This window comes from Corvus moneduloides, chromosome 8, assembly GCF_009650955.1.
Source record: "Corvus moneduloides isolate bCorMon1 chromosome 8, bCorMon1.pri, whole genome shotgun sequence".
Taxonomy (NCBI): domain Eukaryota; kingdom Metazoa; phylum Chordata; class Aves; order Passeriformes; family Corvidae; genus Corvus; species Corvus moneduloides.
In genome coordinates this window covers 31076941-31097716 of record NC_045483.1, presented here as the reverse complement: position 1 = coordinate 31097716, position 20776 = coordinate 31076941, and the positions used below count along the sequence as shown (strand labels likewise).

Genomic DNA, 20776 nt, shown 5'->3' with positions numbered 1-20776 from the left:
CTGACTCTGCTCTGACACCAAACTAGCAAGGTCACACAGGCCTGACTGCTGCTCCTGCAGTCTGGCTTTAGGGGATTGTAAATACGTTGGCTACATGAGCCAGCTGCTGCTGCTACCTTTGCATCATGAGCAACTCTGATGCAATGAGATTAATTTTATGGACAGACTCTTGCCAATACATCACCATTGGTTTAAATCACTTTTGAGTAAGAGAGTAGATAACCTACAGTTAAGGAAAATCTGACAGAGAAGTTAGTTTCCTTCCAATTTATTCTCATACAAATGTATCTACATGGTAAACTTTGTTGTGTAGGGTATGTGGAAAAAAAAAAGAATCTGGTTGCTTCCTTCCAGACCTATGTCAGTCTGGCTTTTAGTATAGGGGCAGATAATTTTCTGAGGAGCATCTAATCATACTTAATATTCTTCAGTGTAACCTATCTTTTTTTCCTTATCTGTTATGGGGCAGAAAACAGCCACTCATTCACATTAATGAGTTTTAGCTAGCTAAATCGACACTATAACACAATAGGCCTTTTATTAAAATAGGAAAATTTTTTTTAAGTGCATGGATCTTCTGCATAGTTTTTTCTTACTTTAAGCATTGAAAAGTTGGTTTTTACTGTAACTTGGTGCCACCTAGAAGAAAACATGTAATGGAATAATTTAATTTTTCAAAATAAATGGCATTATTAATTTAGTAAGTTTTGAGTGGTCCCATTTCACTCCTTTTCTTTGTAAATATGAGAATTTGAGCATTCATTTAACAAACATGAATGTTTCTGAAATTGATGGTCATCCGGGCTCCACTTTTAGTGTGGGAAAAACTACAGTAATTTCTCATGTCCCAGTGTGGTAACTGTTGTCAAAACAGACTGCCCATGGGAAATCCTTTCACAAAGCTTGGTATAAAAATCTGTTTTCTCTGGATTAAATGCTGCCCTCCACTGAAGACTTGTTCAGACTTCAGGGCTGATGGCTGATACCCTCTAAAATTCAGTACTTTGTGCTGTGGAAAATAATACTCATTGTTCTAACACAATAATTACAGTCAGCTGTAATAACACGGTAGAGATGGAAGTAGCTTTAATTTCCAGTTGAGAAGTTCATTTAAATTAGTAAAGCAGAGCAGATGGATTAGACTATCAATCATTGTTAAATGGTTGAGGTAGACACAGAAATACACTTTTTGACAAAACAAACTGTTCCTAACCCAGAGAGAAGTCTGATGGAAACCTTCAGGGAGAGGCTGTTTGGTCAAGCAGTCCCTTTCCTGCCAGAGTGTGGTTTTGATGCTGACAGGGGAGGTAGGAGAGAGGTTCATCTTCCTGGTTCTGAGTGGAGTAATGGAAACTCCTCTGAAGCAGATGGAAGGTCTGGACCTTGGAACTGGGCTTCCCTTTTCAAACACAGGCATTCCTCTCCTCTGCTGCCTGCTTGGGCAACAGGCAGAAAAACTAACAGGCAATTCAGTAAACACCAGAGACACAAAAGTTGTCATGAAACAGACTGAAATAGTTTAATATGTTAGCAGATCCCTTTTTGCTCATACATAAAGCCTGAAGGAATCCAGACTGTATTAATGTTCAGGAATACTCCCCACCCCAGTCCACCCCAGGGGGCTTGGAGGGAAGCTCAGGAGTGAATGCTTAAAGGGCTCTTTGGCACATAATGCAAAACCTGGTTTGAGTGCTCTTAACAATCTCTATATTGGACTCGCCTATCATCAAGCAGAAATTCAATTATTGCCCATGCTTTTTAATTCCTAGGGATAGACAAAATATATTAAAATATATTTATTTGAGTTGCATCCCTTAGGAAGCATTCAGAAACATCAACCTTTTGCATGCAGCATCCTCTTGAATAAGAGTTTGGTTTCAAAAATGTTGCTGAGGAACAAAAGAAAGTAAACTTACTGCACTTTGACAACTGCAGTGGAGGTAGCCTGTGAGTATCCTGTGAGTATTCAGGAAGGCATGCTCCAGTAAGGGGCAGTGGTGAAAGGGGTGCTGACACTCCACAGTTACTTTAGTCTGACTGGCTTCTGCTTTCCACCACATTGCTACAAAGAGGCATGTGGAAGAGTGGCTGTGCCTCTGCTTCTTCCACAAGTCAGGTTATGGTCTTCCTTCTGTGGCACAATACCTACCCAGCAAAGTTTGCATGAAAAAAAACCCCATATATATATTTTTCTCATCCTCATCAAGCTACAAGCTACTTTGATCGTTAAAATGTAGTTTTTAGCCCAGTCTTAAGGGTTCTCTGATTGGAAAAGTAAGATTGTGCAGCAGAATGTCAATTCCAATAAAGTATACATTTTATATGATAAAAACTATTACAATTCAGAGTTCAGTTGGATGTGTCTGTACATCACAGAGGAAAGACTTCTGTAAATAAATTGTTTTTACATCTGAGAAGTAGGGCTGCAAGGTATTACCAGACCAGACAAAAAAAAAGGATGGCTTTCCCTTTTTCTCGAAAATGATCATGTCTGAAAGAATGTGTGCTGAAATTGGAGTTGGCAGGAAGGCAGACAAGTATTTAAGTAACTTGCCAAGGTTCTGCTAAATGTGTAAGGACACAGGTGTCAGGTCAGTTCCTCTTCATGGTTTTATGGCAGAATGTTAAGATTACATGTGTGTTGTATACCATTGGCAATTACATTTTTCCAGCCTAATTAATTGTTATGTTCCATATGTTCCAGTCTTGTGGCTAATTCAATATGTTTTACATTAATCATGTTTTTCTCCTCCTACTGCATACATATAAATCAAAGTAGTTTCTAATATGAAGTCCATCACACTTTCTATAGTGCAGGTTTTTGAGTACTGCAGCATTTTTTTCTGCTTATTTGTCCTAGAGGAGCTGGTGACTAGTTAAAATTGAAACGGAAATAAATTAGTTGTATTTGGAATGGAACATCTGGAGTTACAAGATGTTTTGGATATCACATAAATGAGGGGTCACCTTGACTATTGTTAATAAGTTCAGACTGGGAACATTTCAGTGACAAAGAAAATGAGACAGAATGAAAGTGCAAAAATTAAGCAGGAGTAATTTTCACTCCTAAAGGGTACTTTAAAATACCATGTTTCACCCACAGACGATCAGCTCACTGAAGTCTGTGTCAGTGGCCAAAAGTAAAGGAATAACTGAAGTACAACAGAGTTCAGGGAAGGAAAAATGCAATGGAAGAAAAATCCTCAACATTTTTCTGGAATAGTAGGTGGGGTAAGGCTTGTGGAAGAGCTAATGTATTTTATTGGATTGACAGATACAGAAGGAATTTAACTGTTAGTCTTTAATAATGCAAGTTCTTCAGTTCTGAAATAGAAGTGTCAATCTTCATCCTTAGACCTTAATAACTACAACACTACTACTGTAACAAGTATCTGGTGTCATTATAGTGTTTTAATTAATTTCTCTTGGAAAGGTCATAAATAAAAAGCTGATAATGGAATGAATAGCTTTGTTCTTTTAATTTCTTTAAAGATCTAGAACTCAGCTAGTTAAACTTCACTTTCCAATTTCATACGCCTCCCATCTTCTACAAATTAGTTTTAATGTTGATGTTATAATTACATTTGATACTCATCATCATTACATATAGATTTCTTTGATTGCACTCTTTTGCCACTCATACTGGTGTTCAGGAGCTTCTGCACCAACTTCCTATGAGTTCTTTTGCCCTTCAACTGAAGCACATTACTATCCTCAAAAGAAAGGTGGTACTTCTAAATATAGAAACCTAATTTAGATTCTGCTGTGACAACTAGGGGTCCATTTCTTGTTCATTACAATGATGAGGTATTTATTGCTGAAGTCCATTGATAATGTTACTTAGGTCATCGTTTAACTCGAAGGCAGACAAATAGTTGCCAGTACGGGGGTTTCTTCTGTTACTAAAACTACTGTTAGAGCCACTTAGTGCAAAGCATCTTTACTGCTGCTGAAATAGACTCAAACCTGTGGATGTATTTTTCCTTATCCCCTTTCTTTTCAGGACTAGTAATCTTACAGAGAAAGTCAGGTATAACTCAGTTATAGAGAAACCTAGAGGGTTTCAGAGGCTGAATAATGACTGAGAGAGAGAAATGAAGCATTTCTCAGCAGGTATGTCAGAATGATTTCGTCATATGGGGAGGTAGTACTAAAAGTTCTCAGAAATTTCTTAGCTCTTATATTCGTTGGAAAACATCACACTTACTTTTTTTTCTGTACCAGAATAGGTTGGGGGGGTGGTGGGGCACAGAAAAGGTTATGTTTTTTGCTTTTTATAGGCCAAATGGCTATGTGATTCACAGCTGGGATTTTTGACCAGAAATGGGGGCATTTATTTTATAGATTCTCCTGAAGTAATTCAATGTGCAGTGTTACAGCACTATGAAATGGGGGGGGGGGGGGGTGGAGGGAGGAAATGTCCTAGAGATTTAGTGCTTGCCCTATTGTCTAGCTCCATTTGTGAGTCTTGGTCTGAAATAGCTCTCATTCAGAGAAAAATAAAAACCTGTCAGTGAGAGTTACTCTTCTGTTCCCTCAGTACCTTATGTAAAGCTTGTTCTTGTTATTTTCAGGTTGAGGAAGAGAGTAAAGTTCTTAAAAACGTTTTACAGGTATGAGACTATAAAGACCAAAAGGAGGCTTTGTTTTTAAACTTCCATCCATTGCTTATGTCTTTAAGCACAACTTGAGGATATCTTAAATAGGAGTAAACCCCCCACCAAACTTTTGGATACTTCTAGATTTGAAGCTGTCATCTGATCTACTGATAGTTTTATATCAGTTATGCATGGCTAATTGGGCCAAAAAAAAGGAGTAATTTAATTTAAATAGTAAAATGAAATACTATTACAAAAAAATGAGCATGATTAGGAGAATTATTAAGAAAAATTAATTACTATATCAAGTTGAAAGGCAAAAAAAAAGACCCATGTTCTCATCATCACATATGTAGTGTCTTGCAAGTGGCAAAAGTACTGGGAAGTGACACAAGCCAGGAAAGAGAGGATGGTGTTGAGCAGAACAGTGCATGAGGAGAGTGCCTGGATGGTTTCTGCTTCAACACTGTTGAGAGCAGGTAGTACATATAGAAATAAAATGCTTCTCCTTCCAGTCGATTTTGGGTGGGGGGGTCCCAGAAGGAAACCTGTTTTGAATGATGGAGAGAGGGGAATGAGGTAGAGAGATGCTTAATCCCTCTTAGTACTCAAGCATTTTACAGAGCAAAGCAGTTTTTTCCACATCAGTTGGCTGGTTGGTTTTGTGGCCCAGGTACAAAAGAAGCAGTAAGTTGTCTTTGTAAAAAACCAGAGGAATGTTGCCTGGGGTTTCTAGGTGTGTTTCCAGCTTCCAAGGGGGATGTGCAGTGGTAGTACACAGAGCTTTCTATTCTTGTTAATCTATTGCCAGCTGTTTTGTGTGTTCATTCTTTCTCACCCTCCTGGTGGTTCTTTCCCTGCCCCTGTGCCTTCTCCTCTGCTTTTGGCTCCCTTTTTCTTTAGTGCTGGGTGCCAGCAATGGGAAGCACTTTTTGTCCTGATCTCTAAGGCCACAACCCTCAGTAGTCAGGAACAGTGATTGTCAGGAAAGGAAACAGCACCTTGCTTGCAAGCATTTCTCAGTCAGACATCTGTAAACCTTTTTTTTTTTTTTAATTTTTTTTTTGAGGCCTCTAGCTGTGCCAAATTTTGGATAGTTTTCCTTGGGAATAACCAAAGCAGACACCTCTGACACATCCAGTTTGTTCTAAAGCAGTGAGCTTATACCGGAGGTCAGCAAAGCCAGCACAGCACCCTCTCCCGAGGGGTTGGGAAGCAAATCTTGTTTCTTGAGGACCAGTGACAAGTGTTTGATTTGAATGTAATTTATAGACAGCATTTGAACTTGAGTATGAGACTGGTTCCTGCTGCTACCCACAGCTGATCTAAATGAAGGGCTGAAATTCTTTTAGACAAAAGGTTTCAAAAGCCAAGCAGCTGATAGGTAGTTGCTGTGTAACTGGTGAGTATATCAAGGGAGTTTAGTGTGTGTCCTTTTTAAAGGCAAGGACTTGAAACAAAGGAGAGTTAATAATCTAGGGAACAGTGGAGGAAACCTGAAAAATGGCAGATTTAATAAAGATGACTAAATATAGTATGCATGAAATTACTAGTATGGTTCATAAGTGAAGAGGAAAAAAAGCCAGAAAAGCAGGGAGGCTCAAGATGCAATTGGCAATGAGGCTGGAACTTAAACCAGATCCAAGAATTAAGGAAAGGCTGAGGAATTGCAGATTTCTTGGTGGGACTTTTGATGTTGCTGAATGGGAAGATAAAGAGGAATGAGAAAGCTGAGAAAGATCCTGAAGGGATTTGAGTGGGAGTGGGAAGGAAAGACTCCATCATTAGCCTTCATGATAGGGTAAACAGTAAATTTTCTCCCGTGGTGGATTACAGACGTGCATACCATCCCAGAGTAGATGCTCTGACAATCCTGAGTGGAAGTATGGTACCTGGTGGAGAGACCACTGAGGAGATAACTCTTATGGAGAGGCTCTAATCCCAAGTTACCTAGAAAAACTGCCTTCAGAGAAGGTGGCTGGTGCAGTGGCTGGGAATTTCAGTGTAAGGAAAAGCTTTGACCAACAATGAAACCTCCATTCAGACCTCGGTTTTTAGGAGAGAGCTGTTGGGTAAATGTTTTCTTCTTGGCACATGGAAAAGTGACAGTGGGTAGAAGACTAATACCAGCTGAGAAGGAAAAGAGCTCCAAGATTAAGGAAAATGATAGTCAGGCGTTGCAGCTAGGGAAAAATTTCCACTGGTAAGTGATTACTAAGAAATAACTGAAATGTTGAGAGTCTGGACAACAAAATGGAGAAATCTGAGCTTCTCATAGAGGTCAGGATATAAAACATCCAAGTATCAGAAGGGTGGTATAATGCTCTTACTAACTGGACTAGAGGTGTTTAAAAGGCTTCGTGCTGTTCAGAAATAACTGAACAAAAGGAGAAGTTGTGCAGTAGTAATTATACAGTGGACTAGAAAAAATGCTTTGGTGTAAAAAGGTCAGACTGAAATCAGTTTGGCTGAAAATCGCTTTGGAAAAAGATGACAGAAGGAGCAAAGAATCTGTGTTAGCCCCAGGGTTAGACTCGAATAGGGGTAGGGATCTCTGTAGTGTTGTTGGATAAATACTGCCTTGTTATCAGGTGGTTTACTTTCCCAGGTAGAGATAAGAGAAGAAGTGATAGGGCCAAGGTACTCCTGGATTTGATTGCTGGCAAGTTTCTTCCTCAAACTAGTCACTGAACCAACAGGAAGACAGTGTTACTTTAGCCTTCACTTTGAAAAGCAATAAGGATATTCTAGAAAATAATTTTCGACTGAGGATTCAGTTTCACTTTACGCTTTATCATCTGCTGGAAGAGCTGGCTTCCCTCTCTCTGCCCCTGTCTAGCTGATCCGAGCAGTCACGCAGCCAAGGCATGAGTTACATCAGCAAGGTGACTCCAGTGGCAATGAGTCACTCGGATGGGGGGTGAGTTCCAATGGATCAGGCTGCCAGAGAGCTGGAGCCACTGCTTGGGGCTGGTGAGGCAGTCAGGCATTCCCAGTCAGTGGCAGCTTACAGTTCAACAGATTAAGTGGAACGTCAAATTGCATCCTTAGTAATCATGGGTTGGTTCAGTTTGAAATATGTGAAAAAAATACAGAGAAGTTGGTTTGGAAATCTAGGTTTTGAACCTTAGGGGCAAATTTAAATAAGCAAAACTGGTCACAGGTGTAAGGAACCTCAGGACTCAGTTACTGGAAGTTACAGATACATAAAGCTTGCCTGGAAACTGAATTCTCAGTAAAGAGTTATCCTGGTCTGCAGTTCAAAATGGAGGAATAGTCAGCCTGAGAATATATACTAAGACTAATGCAGAAATCCTGCAAGCAATGGAGGGGGGGAGGAGGGCAGGACAACTTAATTCAGGTTTGTTTCTAAAAATTAAACTTGATCTTGCAAATGATGTGAAAGCAAATAAAAATAAGGTTTTGTATGGTGAGAAGGATAGAGAATAACAATAATACAGAACTAAAACATTAAATATTTTTGCCTTAATTTTCAGTAAGGATAATGATAAATAGAGGAGAATACTAGATGTAGGAGAATAAGAGAGTGGAAATTACTACAACCAGAGGGAACTTAAGGATCATAAAATACTCAGAGACCAAGAGAAATTTCCATCTCACAATTAGGAAAAAATTAGTGCTGATTGTAACTATTTTAGCTAATTTTTCCTTCAGGGTAATACCAATCACTGGAGAAAGCAGTGCCAACATGAAGAAGGGGAAAAGAAGAATTAGGCAAGCAATTTAAAACCTGTCAGTCTGTCCTCACAATATATAAAACTTTGGAAGGCATTGCGGGGTGTGGGTGAGGGGCAGTCAAGGATTTGGGAGATTAAAGAAAATAAACTACAATATACCTACTTCAGAGAATGAATTTTACTGACCCTATACTTGTCTTTGGGGAGAATTAATCTTCTAGACAAGGAAGGCCATTCTATGGCATTCAGGTCAGGCATGATCTGCCAGAACCATTCCCAAGGTCTGCAGGTAAATCTTCCTGTTCAGCTCTGTCGGTGGGAATATGCAGGCTGGGATTAGTGCAGGCAGGGAAAGCTGGTACCTCCCAGCTCTCAAGAGTGCTGGAACACTGCTGCCAGGGAGCAAGGTCTCGAGACTCTTTTTGCATTGCAGCCCCCGCCCCCCGATCAATGGTTTGTTGCTGTTGAGAGAAGCCATGAAGTAGGTGATGTTGGGCAGAAAGGTACATGGCATAATAAAAGCAGACTTAAATATATTTTTAATTTGGGTATGTGTTTCTAAATGCGGTTTTATTTGGGAGGGGTAAGTGACTCTGCAGATACTCTAGAATCATAAGGCTGAAAAAGACCTTGAGATCATCTAATCTAAATTAAGGCAGTTAAAACTTGTTGTGTCTGCTGTAGAGATTAAGGAATTATTCCTTGCAGCATCCTGTTTTCACAGCTGGAGACACACCCAGCTGTTTTCTCCTCCCAGTCTCTTCAGTCTGTGTTCATCTATGGTATTTTCCAAAACTATGCTCATTTTATTGTACATACCTATCTTGAAGAGCAATATCCAGAACTCTGCTCACTTTATAGTACTATAATTCAGACTTTATGAATGCTGAACACAGGTTGTACAAACATTCATATATCCCAGTATTGTGTTTATATTTTTACAGCATGATACACTTACCTCAGTCCATAAATTGAACCTAACCTCTCTTTTTCTATGGAATTCCTCCTTAGCCACTCAGTATTTTTGGTGTTGACTTCTGCCTACGTGCAGTGTTTTGCATATCATCTTTTTTCTCAGACCCCTTGTCCAGTTTGCCTTTTTGTCCTCTAATATAATTTGCAGTCCCATCAAGCTGGTTGGTTGTCAATTTAATAAATGTAGTCTCTGTTCCATGATCTGGGTCACTAATAAAAATAGTGAGTAAGACCAGACTCAGTGTAGGTGACTTTGGGAACTGCATTCTACATACATATTTTGGCAAATAGTGGTGATTTCTGAATGTTCGGGGGATTTTTTTTTGTTTATGCCTTCTTTTTTCTTGATATGCCTCTACATTAGTTTCATTTGGGTCTAATGTATTTAGCTTGCACACATGAGTATCATAAGAGGCAGAGTGTCAGAATATAGATCTGCTTCTTAAGCCTGCTCTTCTATTTGGCAAGGAAATTTGCTTTGACATGCTGTATTATTTTTGATTTAATGCTGCCTTTTACTCATAGTCTTGTATTCTTTAAAGTCTTTACAAATAGACTGGTTGTAGCTACTGTGTGTTTCCTCCCTCTGCCCTTAATCCTGGTCTACTCTTACCATGAAATGCTATATCATGGACCCACTTGAATAAGAACTTTGGTTGTCTTTGTTGTGAGGCAAGAAAATATAATTAATATCATTCATCTCAACTTTTGTAATGCATTCCACAGTATGTCAAGTAAGGAACAATCAGAGGAAGACTGATTAATAGAGTGAACAGTAAATTAGGTAGGAATGAGTTTATAAGATGTTGGCTATGTGGTGTTGAAATAGGTGGAGCATTGCAGTGGTGAAATAGTTCTGTCTGCCAATAGTTGTTAGTACATTTTGGGAGTGTCTTGCTTTGTGTTTTTGCTTAAATGTTTGGACTAATTGATTAAATTTGATTAAACCAGTAGACGGTGCAGAATAGGAGAAGCCCTTAACACAGAGGATGAGGGTTTTTTATGCAACTAAAATTGAATGTCCTTGAGAAACAAAGTAATAAAAATGGAACAAAACGTCACTGCATAAAACAGAAAGTGGTGGATTTAGGAGCAGATGGCAAATGTAGACAAGAGCTTATCCAGCGGAAGCACTGGCAAGGAGAAGGTTTGAGCCTTCTGGCCAGTCAGAGGAGGACTGTGAACCTGCTGGGTGATGTCGAGCTGATTGCAGGTGTGACTCTGAGATGTGTGAGAACAGAGGCATGCTTGTGTCCCCCTAGAGCTGCCCCTGAGAGCCCTTTTGCACTAACAGACGTAATTCTGCTCAGCCATGCTGGAGAAAGATAATTTGAAGCCAAACAGGATACAGGGCAGGACAATGAGGATAACCAGAGCATAGAATACAATCTAACATGAGAGACTACGTGGAAGTAGAAAATGTAGGTTAGTGACACTGCCTACACATTAGTATGGGAGGAATGAGGGAATGTAATCACTGCTATAAATAGATCCTGGAGATAAATACTGTCTGATACACTATACAAATGGATCCAGAAGATCCCAAATTCACAATACAGACCTGAGACATAACTTGGAAAAAAATGCAGAAGAATACATTGCTTCTTTCTAAAATACCAATAAGTTTGAACTTAGAAAAGCATTTCACTTTTAGTAGGAAACTTCTAAGTGAGACATGTTTGTGTGACCTTTCAGAGACCCTAGAGAAAGGAGATGAACAAGATCTGGATCATTTTGATTTTATCTTTAAACTCACAGCTGTCACAGTTTGAAGATGAGTGAATTTATAAAAAGCGGAAAACTTGTTATCTCAGAGAGAAATACTTTGAACACCATCTGTCCTGTGTTTTCCTGAACGGAAAAAAAGTGTTTGTCCATCAAGGTTGCTATTGGACAAGCATGTAGGGCAGATGTGAGAATCTAAAAATAGCATTGGGGGGGGGGGGGGAGAATCCATTATGATATCTAGGTTATTTTCTAATTTGTTTGCTAGATAGACTGATGGTGTTTCAACATTATTTCAGCATTATCCTGATGCTGGGATATAGTGACTAAAACCCCGTCTATTCCATCAGACTTTTTATTATCAAATGTCAACTTTTAACCTCACCTTCTTAGTGGCTTATGCCTATAAGGGTTTTTTATTTGAGAAGTTCTCCCAAGCCTTTAATACTGTAGATTCAGGAATCAAACCAGTGTACTAGCAACTGAATCTGTGTAGGAGGTCTGACAGAGTTACAGTATGATTATAAAATAATCATAGCGGAGAAAATACTGCTCAAGGAGGTTAAAATACATTTCTGTGTAGTCTGACACTTGATTGTTTCTCTCCCTGCCTACATGACACACACAGGTGAGGTGAACAATCTGGTATTTTTATTTGAGGAGTATATATTAGCATGTTGTCTCAGTAAGATGGAGCTTTTTATGAAGATAATTAAAACAAAATGCATCACTGTTGCTTAATACTTAAGTCTTAGTGTTTGGAAATATGAAAATACTGCTTTTAAGATACTCTTACAGGTAAAGTGTATAATGCTTAGAATATAAAAAGGATGTATTGCAAAACACAGACAAGTGTTCCAGTACTCCCAACAAGCTGGAACTAAGAGCACAGAGGCACTGAGTCCAAAATGAGTAATCCTCTCTCTCCGTGAATGGCCTTTCCCTATTACGGGAATCCATAGACAGCCAGATAGAAATGCTGAAGAACTGGCAAATGGAGTTCCTGCTTTTCTGGAGACAGTGGAAGTAGAAAGGGAGGAAAGGGTAGAAGTTGCAGCCTTTTAACTATTCACCAACACCCCTGGATCACCCTCTTCCCCCCCAGTTCAGAATATGTTGCAGATTGAATGTGCTTATTCTATAGGTCTTGCTGTGTCTGACAAATAGTGAAATGCACTGCTGTCAGTAAAAGAGAGTAAATGTAAACTTGGAGGAGTGGCCCTGAGGAGTCTTTTGCTTCTCAGAAACTGAATCCAGATTTAATGTTCAACAACTTTATTCACATGATAACATGAAGTAGGTATTTCCTTCTTTCAGCTTCTTCAATATGTATTCTTTTAAAATACTGCTCTCTGTTCTTGATATTTTTCTAGGATTTTTCTACTTCACCTTCTGTATTTTTTGAAGCTTTTGTTATTGCAGATAGCTTCAAACAGGAGCTCCTCTTTAACATATCCAGCTACATGTTTCAAGAGCCAGTTCCACTCCCTGTAGAGACCTAACTGAGTTGTCCCAGCCACTATTCAAGTGACCATTTTATAGCATGGTGTCTCAAATACATTGCAAGCCCTGGGTGTGGCATCAGGCATACAGGGAGCAGTTGATGTTACAAGAGTCATGGGGCTGTGGGAATGGAAAATCCCAGCACGGGTGCATGCTCACGCTGCCATAGGAGAGGAAGTGATGCCTGGAGTGAGGCTCCCTCAGAACCGCACCCCGATTTGCCTCTGATGGAGCCAGTGGCTTGTTTCCAGGAGGCATCCCTGGACCAAAGGGCCTGCCAGCAGCCTGAGCAATCAAGGAGCCTCAGCTTCAGTGGGAAGCTGAGCTTTCTGTGGTGAGGACGCTCCCGAGTTGTTTTGGTGAAGAGCAAGTAGAAAAATGCAAAATAAAATACAGTCCATTTAAAAGACAGGAATATGACTAAGCTGGTAAATAAGATACTCTAGACAAAGGACAAGGAGTGGTAGGGCAGAGGAACTGAAAAAACAGGTGAATTGGGAAAAAACCAGTGCTCTGGAAATCCAAGTTAACAAATATGTAGGGGGTGAGCTGGATAAAGGTGAGGCAGGTATTTAAGTTCTAGGGAATAAGAACAGAAAGGGACCTTATGAAAGGTAGATCTGGGTGACTCTCAGGAAGCTAGATGAGCTTCTGAGAGGCAGTTGGGAATGTAGTCTGAGAGAGACAGGAAATAGTAGGAGGGTGAAAGGTGGAGTCCTGTTCTGTAATGGACTTCAGTTAGTGGGAATTATGAGAGGAACATGACAGTGCCGGATGCTGAATCAGAAGAGCAGAAATTCAGTGGATGTTAAGAAGCCTGAAGCTGATGTTCTCAATCAGGTTGTTTTTCTGGAGGTGAGGCTGGAAGGAGGCTGGGTAAATGAATGTTAGATCCAGTAAGTTATAGGGGAAAAGGATGCAAGAACATTGTAAATGTCGTTGATAGGGCTGGAAGAAGAAAGTAAAGCCAAGAAATGAGTTGGACGGAGTTTGGCATCAGTGTGATGGAAGCAAGAAGGCTGAAAAAGCATGAATACTGCAAAACATGGATGGCACCCAAGTTAAAACGGGTTTGATGAATATTGCAGACGGAGTGTGGGTAAGAACATTGTGAACTTGAAGCTGTTGTGCTTTATGAACTTGAAGCTTGCTTTGTGGAAGACAGAATCTGGTCCCAAGGTTAATGAATGTTGTGGCACATTACCACGACACTTGAAAACTCACATGAAAGTCCAGGATTTCCTTGTCCAATGTGTTGTGCAACAAGCACAGAAGGAAAAGGGTTCTTTTCTGCATAGAGTTAAAATGTGAGAGTGAGTCAAGGGCAGATGACACACAGAGACAGGAGGTGGGGAATAGAAGGCATTGCTTATGAGGGAAGATTAGGCTTCCATAAAGCAGTGGCCAACCCATTGTCAAGGTTTCAGAGGTCAATACAGCAAGCAGAGTTTTAAGGAGAAAATGGAAAAACGTCAGTGAATCAGCTTTGCTAGTGTTGCCAGTAAATTGTTCCTGAAACTGGTAAATGAGTGATACCAGGATTGGAAGATGCTGTATGTCTGAAGGTGCAGTGTGATGTGATGGGGCTGCTGGGGGAAGGAGTGCAAAGAGTGAATACTGTTGGCTGTGGGTGTTTGTGACAGAATTTTGCATGGTCTGAGCACGTGTGCATTTATTAAGGCCAGAATGAAATGCAGAATGAATATAGGTTGGTGCTCTGAACTATGGGGATGGGTAGAAAAATGTGTTTTATAAGGTTTGCTAGAAAGACCTGCACCCAGAAATGAGAGAGAGCAGGTCACACATAAGGTGACATTGATGTTACTCGATTTGAGTGAGTGGCAAGGGTCCCAGCATTTTTGCTCAATTAATGAGGGAAGGGGGCTTAGGAAAATACAAGTCTGTTACAGTGATGTTTGCCTTAAAATGAGACATCTACAAAGTCTGAGCGACTGCTCAATATTTTGTGTTTGAACATGAATCTGGAGTTAGAGCACTCTCCAGCAAATAAGAAAACTCATACAATGCTATTGACTACAATGATAATGATTTTTTTTAAGGCCATGCATCTGGTTTTTCTTTTACCACAATTATTGGTCTCCTGTTGCAGCAGGGACACTAATTCAGCCACAGAAATAGCACCAGATCACTAACAGAGCTTATTCCCAGAGTTGTGTTTACAGTACTGGTATGATGAAGTCGATGGGGATGAAGTAATGGGGAAAATTGCACAGTCATGTTGATGCATGCAGCATTAAACCCCATGATGCCTGCCCAGAGAAGGTCAAAATTAGTTTTAAAAGTTGACTGAAAACATTGCAAGGATAGAAACTATATTTTAAATTGGAATAATTTGAAATATACTGTAAAATCAGTTAGCACTGATGTGGAGTGTATTAATTGTACTGTTGCATGTGTTCCGTCATGTACACTCTTGTCCTCAGCTTCTCGGTTTTGAAAAACTACTAAAGATAGCCTGGTGAAGTTTTTGCTTGTCTGATTTGCCCACCTCAATAACCAAAAAAGGAGAGTTAAATGAAGAATTTGCCAAATGAACTGGCACCGGAATGCCAGTTACTGCATTTCATGTGTTGCAGTTCCAGTAGTAATGATTGTTTCACACACATTAATTTCTCCTTTGGACTTTGGCTTCTGCACTTAAGTACAGGGTCTGAACTCGATGGGCTGCACAAATGCATAATGAGAATCTTAAATTTCTCCACTAACATGAGGCTGACCGTAGCTCTGCCCTTACACTGCATTATTTTTGCAGGAAATATCTGCAGGACTATCACTATGAAACGGTTCTGCTTGCTAAGCAAATGTGGGGCAGCACAGACAGGAAGAAGCAGAAAAAAAATGCTAATTTAAATGATGAAGACCGATTTAACTAACCTTCATTTGTTTTAAAGTTTAAATATTTACTCATTTGCAATATTTGCATGTGCTCTTTCCTGGCCAGCAGCACTGTGCACGTGGGTTTCTCTGGCGCGGTGTGAGGAAGGAGCATGGTTTGCAGTTCAAGAGGTTCGCTGTCTGCAAGAAACGAAGGGGGATCACAGCAGAATGCCTGATCCGTGTGTGCTGTCGCTTCCCCAGTGCCGGTGCGGCATTCCTGGTGGCCGTAGCTCCCAGCAGGGCGGTGGCACAGGGCCCGGGCGCTGGCTGCCCGCCAGCCTGCAAGTGCAGGGGCTGCAGCTGCCACCGGCCTCTGCCCGCTCGGCCAGCGCCGCTCCACTGAAAAACCTGCCAGGCTTCTAATGGGGAAAAATAGCAGGGGAAAAAAAAAGAGCAGCTCTTGCACGACTGTGCCAGCACAACCCGGCGTGCCTTCCGCCTCAAAGCAAACAAAAAACAAACTGAAAACCTCCAGCGGAGGAAGGCAAAACCATCCACCACCTGGAATTTTTCATGCAGTCACTAAAAATACAAAACCTGCAGTATTGCTATCCTCACATGTGTGGCCCGAGCCTGGGCTATGCTGCAGCACACCGGGGAAGTTACAACTGCAAATTTAGGAAGAGAATGTTTGCGTTTTTCCGTTGATTTTCATGATTATCTGTAGTTCTAGCGATTATCTGCAAAATAGGGCACGTTGTGTTACCAGTAATACATGTATCCTGTGGCAGTGAGCCAAGGCAGTAATTGAAGGTCAGGGATTGTTTGTCGAGTGCAGTTCAGTGTGCTGCCTGATTCCATAGGGGACTGGCAGTGCCAAAGAACAAAGGCAGCTCTGTTCTGCAAGCCTATAGTATGGCTTGTTTGACAGAGTTCAGGCCCAATTGTGAGAAGAAGCAAATAGGAGTGGAAAACAGTGCTAAAATAATGTGACGACTAAATAAGCCTGTAAAGTGTAGTATTTTGCAAATGTCAAAACCAGGCTTGGATAGACACTAACTTTTAAAACCCTTATTTAAAAATTGGTTAGTACCTTTATATGGCAAATCTGTGTTTTGTTAATAACATACACATATATATTGTCGTAAATTTTGTAAGTTGTAATGATGTAAACGTCACTTTATGTTGCCTTAGAATACTTAACATCAACAATTATACCTGTAGCAACTTTCTTGGTTTTTTTATACTTCCAAAAGGCGTTTTACCACTTAGTGGATTTTTCCTGAGGATGCCTTTAAGTGAAGCCCTTGGAAATGGAGTTGCTGAGTTAGTATTCCATGCATAGCTGGTGAAACTCGAGAATTTTTAGCAAAATCCTTCTGTGGTAATGAATTGGTGGTGCTGGGCTGAGTATTAATATTCTTTGTTACTAAGTTGCAGTCTATTAATAAAGCTTTGTCCAAACGGGCAAACTTGCCTGTCCTCCAGACAGTCTTGTGATTTGTATTTTAATAGTGTCTGTCTTTGGATATTATTAAGGATTGCCTGCTTTGACAGTTGCACTACATACCACACAGCTATCAGAGTGCCATTAGTTCAAGAGCAGCATGAAGTATGTTGTGCTCTGTAATAGGCATTATTCATTTGTTTGCCCTTCCTGAAATAGCTATTAAGTGTCTGGGCTCTTAAGAGAAATGGTAAAACAAAACCTGAAACTGTATGAGAAAGGTGGGAATCTGGTGGTAGAAGTAGTATGTTTTTGGGATGCTCAGTACTTCTTGGAGGTAATCTAGTATGTACTTTATTTATTGATTACTTGGTAAAGTCTGAGTTCCAAGATATTTTCTTGTGTCAGCTATTACTGATAGGTCAAGTTTTATTTTTCAGAGGTGACGAGGCCTCTGAAGGACCAGGTCTGTAAAAGACTGTCTTGCTCACTTGAGAAGAGGTTCTGTTGCTGTTGGGTGGCAGAGACCAAGGCACACTTCTGCTCCAAAGGGGAACTGCAGTGTGAACTGCAGCCCCAAACCTGGAATAAGGTTGCCTTTCAGTCTTTGCTACTACATGACCTCTCTCAGTACTGGTGAAAGTGACTGAGGTGTTATTCCCCCCTATCCAGTGAGAGGTGGGCTGGAGAATAAGGAAGTGAAAGGAAATAAGGTCAGAATGGTGTCACTAAGATGTTTAATGTTTTCCTCTGGTGATAAGGCAGTGCAGCCCCACCATGGCATGGCTGGGGCAGGTGTGTTTTGGGGGAACCAAGGAGGTTAGTGAGCCATGTTCTGCTGGTGGAAGAAAGCAGCCTTTCTGTGGCAAGCCCTGAGGGTATCCCTGAGCAGATCTGGTCACGGGCTGTGGCAGGGGTGCTGGAGGAGCAACTGTCCAGTCTGGGTGGTCAGGAATAGATGGAGGCTGCTCAAGGCACTGCTGCCTCCCCGCAGCCTTGTTGCCATATAAGGCTGCTCAGCTGCCTTGAGCCAGCCAGGATGGAAGACCACTTAAAAAAGGAAAATCAATACAATAAACTGCCTCTGCTAGTGTCCCTTCCAAGCAAAATCCAGGAGTCTTGCAGTTACAGGGTTTGAGCATAGGCCAGGTAGTGACAAACTCCATGTACAGGTAGCCTGGTTCCTGCCCTTGCTTGTATGCGTGCAGTGTCACTGTTATGGAAGAAAACCAATTTGCTGGAGAAAAGCCTGTGGTGGGTAGAGAGCCTTCTAGTTCAGCTTTAATGTTTAGCTGTACCCAACTATTTTATTTCAAAGCTTAGTATGTTATAGCATTCCGGTACGCCTTTAAGCTTACATCATTTGGAATAATTCAAGATGAGAACAGAGATGTAGTCATGCATTGATTTCCCATTATTCTCATACTTTCTTGGCAAATGACACGCTTTGTATTTTTTCCATGAAGTGAAAAATGTACAGCTGTTTATGTTTAAAGAGTTTGGGGGAAATAAATGTCTCTATCACAACCTCCCTTGTGATTATTTTTTCTTTTTTTTCTTCTTACTATCCACGTTTGTGTATGTGAGCTAAGTTCAAGGAGTGTATTACAGGTGTTTTTGCTAAATTTCTCTTTGGAAACCATTTTCTCATTACGAAGTGTCCCCTGAACTTTTTCACCCTGCAAGATGCAGTTGAAGTTTCCATGTGAACTGTTAACAACTAGTTAGTGACATTAGCTTGTGTTGGAAAGTGGGGAAACACGCTTAATTTCTATTTTTTTTTTTTTTTTGCGGGGGGAGGCGGTCACCAGGGACAAAATAGGTTGTATGCTAAAAATGAGAAAATTGTGCTTGAGAACGTTTTCCGTGAGTTTCTGCTGAGCACTGTGTGCTGTTGCTGAAGGCTTTGGGCTGCGCAGCCTCGGCTCTGACGGCGCAGGGGGGCGCAGAACCGCCCACTACCCTCTGCTCCGGCTGCTCCTGGACCCAAACCAGGCACTGAGCTCATGCCTGACCCGCCCTTCCTTTTTATTACTTTTTTTTTTCCCCTCGGTTGAATGTGGACGAGCTGCAGCCCTCGCTTGCTGACTTTCCAAAGCCCACCTGCGGGAGGGATAGGGAAGAGCTTTCCAAGGCCGGGCTCAGCGCCGCGGGGGCTTCGCGGGGGGAGGAAGCACTGAGGCCATAAAGGAGGTTTGAGGTTGTGGCACGGAGCGGCGGCAGCGGGCGGCTGTCGGCCCCCGGGTGCCCCGGCCGCGTTCCCGAGCCGCCGCCACACGTGTCCCGCGACTCCGCCCCCGCGGGACGTGGACGCGGGCCGCGCCTGCCGAGCGCCGCCTCTTCCCGCGGCGTGCTCCCGGCGCTCAGCTCGGTGTTCCCAGCCCGGCTCCTCCCGCCCCGGCACCGTGCGCCTGCCCTTATGTAAGCAGCGGCATCGGCAGCGCGCCATGACCCAGCAGCGGGGACGCGCCGGGCCCTCCGCAGAGCGCACAGCTGCGCGGTAGTCCGCGCCGGCCCCACAAAGGGCGGGCGGTGAGTCGTCCTCCTCCTTCTCCTCCTCTCTCCCTCCCCGCCGCCGCCTCCTCCGGCCCCGCCGTCTCCGCCCCCGGCACGGCCGCCCGGCCCGACCCGGAAGCGGCGCGGCGAGAACCATTTTCCTTGTGAGTTCAAAGGCGGAGGCGGGTGCGGAGGTCCCGCGGGCCGGGCTGCCGAGCGAGGTGCGTGCCGGCCGGGGGGGGGGGGGGGGGGGGGGGAGGAGGAGAGAATCCGCCGCTGTGGTTTGGGGGGCGCCTCAGCGGCTTCCCCTGCGGGACACACAACCCGCGCGGACACTTCAACTTTGCGACGGGCGCCTTTGTTTGCCCTCCGAGGCTGCTGAGGCGGAACGGGCCGCACCCCCGGCCCGCGGGGCTGTCGCGGTCCTGACCCCCCCCTTCGTCCCGTCCCCGCGGAGCGGCGCACGTGACGAACGGGCTCCCGCGGGGGGCGCGCGCGGCGCGGCACGCGGCCGGCGGCGGCTTTGTGCGCGGCCCGGCGAGCACGAGAGCGCGGCGACCCCGGGGCTACGTGAGTACCGGCTATCTCCCGCACCCGCGGAGGCGCGCAGGGTGGCCTGCGCCGCTCGGGAAACGGGAGAAGGGGAGTTCAGAAAAAAACTGAGGTTTTGTGGGGTTTTTTTTGCTTTTCTTCGGTTAAGTTTCTGCCGTTAAGGCGGAGTGCGGGAGCGGCAGGACTCGGTGCCGGCCGTTAACGGCGCGGACCCCGCCGTTAGAACAGCCGTGGGCGCCGTTGGTGCGCCCTGCCATGCGGCAGCTCCGGCGGGCAGCGAGCCCGGCTGGCGCTGCCTTCCCCCCGCGTCCCGACGGGTACTTCCTTCTGGCCCCCCCGGCGAAGGGCTGCGAGAGTTCCGCCCGGAATAACGCCTTGGCTGGAAACGGGTGCTTCCGTAGGGATTGCAGGCAGGGTAATCCGCGAATGAGGAAACCCCGTGCTCGGTTTTAACGTCAGATCTGCTTTACTGATTGTCCGCTCTTTTCACTTGGTAATTCTGCCTTTGAGTACAAACCATGGCAACAAACAGGCGTTGGAAGAGAGCTACAGCTATTTTGAATGATTGAGTGTCATAATGAAAAGGTGCCAGTGTTTGCGCTATTGCAGACTAAACAGCAAGGCTAGAGAACAATATGTGGAAAAGTTTTCTGAATAGCACGTAAAAATTAAGTTTACATGATCTTATCAATTTTTGTGCTTTAAAGAGGAAGAAGTAGAGAATGTAAATGTTTTAGTGTAAGAATAGCTTTCTAAATTATTAACTCTTTCAAAGGCTGTTAGGCTTACGGCATAAATTCCTCTAGAAAGATTTTTTAAAAAGGGCCACTGCGGTGTGTGTGCATAGTAGGATGTGTTTTTGTGGTGTGGGGAGCAGGCTTGAGGCACAGTGCCCAGCTAAGCAGCCTGTGAGCTTCAGCGAGGCAGCTGAGGCAGTGGTACGT

The 20776-nt window shown here is 43.0% G+C and overlaps 1 protein-coding gene across 4 annotated transcripts in view; it reads left to right on the top strand.

The window, feature by feature from the left end:
* Positions 1-20776, top strand: part of JMJD1C (jumonji domain containing 1C) — a 158641-nt gene that overhangs the window by 78260 nt on the left and 59605 nt on the right. Inside the window, exon 1 of one of the 4 annotated variants that reach the window (XM_032116781.1) lies at positions 19392-19501. The exons of the other annotated variants lie outside the window; for them this stretch is intronic. The gene's annotated coding sequence lies outside the window, so the exon portion shown is untranslated. Of the gene's footprint in view, positions 1-19391; positions 19502-20776 lie in introns of those variants that run through there. 4 annotated transcript variants of the gene reach the window in all.